We start from the raw sequence: 3,704 nt of genomic DNA, 5'->3' as shown, positions 1-3,704 counted from the left end.
CCATATATGGTTGGATTTATGGTTCAAACCACAGCTCTCGGATTCGGTTCTGCATCACAGAAGCTTGGAGAGGTCCAGCAGCATTGAGACTCAATCGCTCAGCATAATTTTTCCTTTGGACTCAGGGCCCTTTACATGGAAAAACAGAGCATTTCTTTCAACTAGTGCTAGAAAACAATAACTTGAAGTTGCATAAATCAGCATTAAAGAAATAAATCAGCCCATTCATTTACTCACCCTTGTGTAGATCCAAACCTGCATGCATGACTTTCTTTCTCAGAAAGATGTTTTGCAGAATATTTGAACTCCTCTTTTCCATACAATGAAAGTAGATGATTATGCACACTATCAAGCTGTGAAAAGGACAAGGAAACACCTTAAAATCAATTGAAATTAGCACTTTAGATATATAGTTTTTTTTTTTTTCATTAGCATTAAAGGAATATTTCAGCCAAAACAGGAACATTCTGTCATTTACTCACCCTTGTGTTCTTACAAACTTGTATGCATTACTCTTTTTTTTTTTTTTTTTCTTTCAAAAAGAGATGTTTTGCCATATATTTGAACTCCTCCAATGAAATTTGATGATTATGCACACTGTCAAGCTGCAAATAGGACAAATAAGCAACTTAAAATGCAATGAAATGAGCAGTTTGGACATTTAACTTTGCATTTCATCAGCATTAAAGTAATATTTCAGCCAAAAAAATATAAAGGATAATTCTGTAATTTACTCACCATTTTGTTCTTTCAAACTTGCATGCATTACCTTTTTCTCTCTTTCGCAAAAGGAGATGTTTTGCAGTATATCTGAACTCATTTTTCCATCAAATTAAATTTCTTGATTATGCACGCAAGCTGCAAAAAGGACAAATAAGCAACTTAAAAAGTATTGAAATGAGCAATTTGGACATTTAGCTTTGTGTTTCAGCAGCATTAAAGGAACATTTCAACCAAAAACAGTAACACATGGTTTTGTGAAAAACAGTAACACTATCATTTTGTGTTGTTCCAAACCTGTATGCATGATTTTTTTCCTCAGGAAAAGATGCGGTATATTTGAACCCCTCTTTCCATACAGTAAAAGCTGATAATTATGCACACTGTCAAGCTGCAATAAGGAAACATTTAAAATGCAACCTTAAAATGCATTGAAATTCACATACAAAAAGCTCTCAAATGTCAATATTAGCATGTAATAGGTTAATGCTCTGCTAAAAGTTGACAACTTAAAGGGGTCATATGATGCGATTAAAATTTTTCCTTTCTCTTTGGAGTGTTACAAGCTCTTGGTGCATAAAGAAGATCTGTAAAGTTGCAAAGACTAAAGTCTCAAATCCAAAGAGATATTCTTTATAAAAGTTAAGAGTCAGCCACGCCTACCTAAAACCTACATCACGCCCCCACATATCTACATCACTATGTGGAAAAATTTGCATAACGCCGCCCAAATGTTAACGCAAAGAAAGAAGGCGTAACTTTAATTCTCACTGTAGTATTGTTGACGCTGCAGCCATGTCCTGAAGACGCTGTGTGCTTCGTTGTGAAAGCGAAACTACTTTGTTTGGTCTTCCAAAAGAGGACGATATCCGCTTCGTCATGCCTAGAGCTGATCCGTGCTGGTCGCTGAGACAATACATCAACTTTGCGCTGTGGATCGCAAGATCGGCTTTCACCGTGGACGAAGCCCGGAGTCGTCACATGTGGTTAACGCTCCTTCGTCGGATCCACCGGCTGCGCCATATAGCTGGCCAATCACAGCTCACCTCGCTTTTTCAGACCGATGAGTTTTGTAAAAATCGACGCGTTTCAGAAAGGCGGGGCATAGAGGAGAAATAATAATGTACAGTATGTGGAAAAAGTTTTTTTAACCTTAAACCGCATAAACACATTTCATTACACCAAATACACAAAATAATGTTCTTTTTAGCAGCATCACCTTTAACTTCTATATTTCAGAAATACAAAGTGTTATGTCCAGTCAGAGTCCATCACTATAAACTCCATCGCACCTCAAAATAACAATGTGTTTTACAAGTGTAAAATAATGAGAACAATTCTTCAGAAAGCTGGATGAGAACTTTAAGAGATTGTGAAGTGCCTGGCGACTGCTCTTGGCATATGATAAGAAACTAAAGTGTTCAGTACGCTTCAATACAAGTCTACACGTACTAGTTATTGAGTGGAATTACATTTCAGGTAAAAAAAAAAAAAAAAATCCACCTAATTTTGTCTTACCCACGTCTTTCACTGATGTTTCCTTTGCCTCCCTCTCTTAAGTTCTTCAGTAAAGATATATATAGATGTATGTACCAATTTATGGGTTTTGTTTAACATTGCTCTTGCTTTCCTTCAGTCTCAGTATAAAAACCACTTTGTGGCAGCATCTGGTGTTCCTCCCAAACTCACCACAAAGTCCAGCAGCTCCTCCGGAAAAAAAAAGACAATAGAAATCTGAAACACAATGGTTTCCAGTTGTATTCTCAATGCCGTCTTGTTTATTAAACTGCACACCTATAGTTACTGAACCGTATGCCATCATCTGTGATCGAGTGAACAGCAGAGATGATCGAGCAGTTCTCTGCTCTCACAGTAGCAGAGTAATTGAAAAAGCAGTCTATAATTTTATGACGCAGCTGAAACCACATGAACGTGCTGAGGTTGTGTTTAGGACGGGTACGATCCGCGCTGGCTTCACCTCGGGCCCGAGGTGGTGGGATTTAATGAAGCATGTCTCCTCTCTGCTCTCTAATGACCGTTAATTAAGACCACTATAATCCAGCTCAGTTAAACCACCTCAGCCAAGATACTAAGTGAGAAACCAGTCTCTCAAAACATTAGACCCGAGCCAGGTTACAAATGTTTTTTTTATCTTATAAATACAGACGTTTGACCTGTGACCAAAAACTGCGCACCTAGATAGAAAGAGGTCGTCTGACTGCCATGTAAATCGACCAACCACAGTCTGCTAAGTGTCATTTACATGCAATAGCTGATACCACAATAAAAAACCGCCATGGAAAAAATTTATTTGGTGACTTTCGTGCTTAGTTCAGAGCAAGAGCCAACTAATATGATGAAAAATAAAGTGAATAATATTATTAATTAAGAAATTGTATAAAAAAATATGTCTTTGAAAATTTACATTTGTACTAAAAACTTATTTTTTTTTATTCTTGACAATGTCAAGACAAATTTAACTAATTATTAATATTATTTTAATTTCTATATATGCAGATTTAAAAATTTTTTTTATTATTATTATTCTTTTTTGTAGTAGTAGCAGTAGTAGTAGTAATGTGTTACCATATTTAACATTTTCAATGACAAGCACCCAAAATATGATGAAAAATAATGTGGAAAAATAGTAAGCATGATATTATAAAGAAAATGTTTCAGAAAACAAAATAACTGACTCTTATTCGACACTTAAAGGAGTAGTTCACTTCCAGAACAAAAATGTACAGATAATGTACTCACCCCCTTGTCATCCAAGATGTTCATGTCTTTCTTTCTTCAGTCGTAAAGAAATTATGTTTTTTGAGCAAAACGTTTTAGGATTTCTCTCCATGTAATGGACTTCTATGGTGAGAACCCGGAGTTTGAACGTCCACAATGCAGTTTAAATGCAGCTTCAAAGGGCTCTAAACGATCCCAGCCGAGGAAGAAGGGTCTTATCTAGCGAAACGATCGTTTTTTTTTTT

At 36.2% G+C, this 3,704-nt stretch overlaps 1 long non-coding RNA gene across 1 annotated transcript; it reads right to left on the bottom strand.

Annotated features, from left to right (window-relative positions):
* Window positions 1-551: 551 nt before the first annotated feature.
* LOC107724602 (uncharacterized) lies at window positions 552-1,168 on the bottom strand. Its single transcript, XR_001638037.1, has 3 exons — window positions 1,018-1,168; window positions 739-858; window positions 552-605 (listed from the first exon to the last, which is right to left on the bottom strand). It is a non-coding gene; the product is annotated as an uncharacterized LOC107724602 (long non-coding RNA).
* Between the last annotated feature and the right edge of the window lie 2,536 nt (window positions 1,169-3,704).

The sequence above is a fragment of the Sinocyclocheilus rhinocerous genome, unplaced genomic scaffold, assembly GCF_001515625.1.
Source record: "Sinocyclocheilus rhinocerous isolate Xijiao unplaced genomic scaffold, SAMN03320098_v1.1 scaffold304, whole genome shotgun sequence".
Lineage (NCBI taxonomy): Eukaryota > Metazoa > Chordata > Actinopteri > Cypriniformes > Cyprinidae > Sinocyclocheilus > Sinocyclocheilus rhinocerous.
The sequence above is the reverse complement of the archived record's forward strand: the minus strand, read 5'-3'. Positions and strand labels throughout refer to the sequence as shown.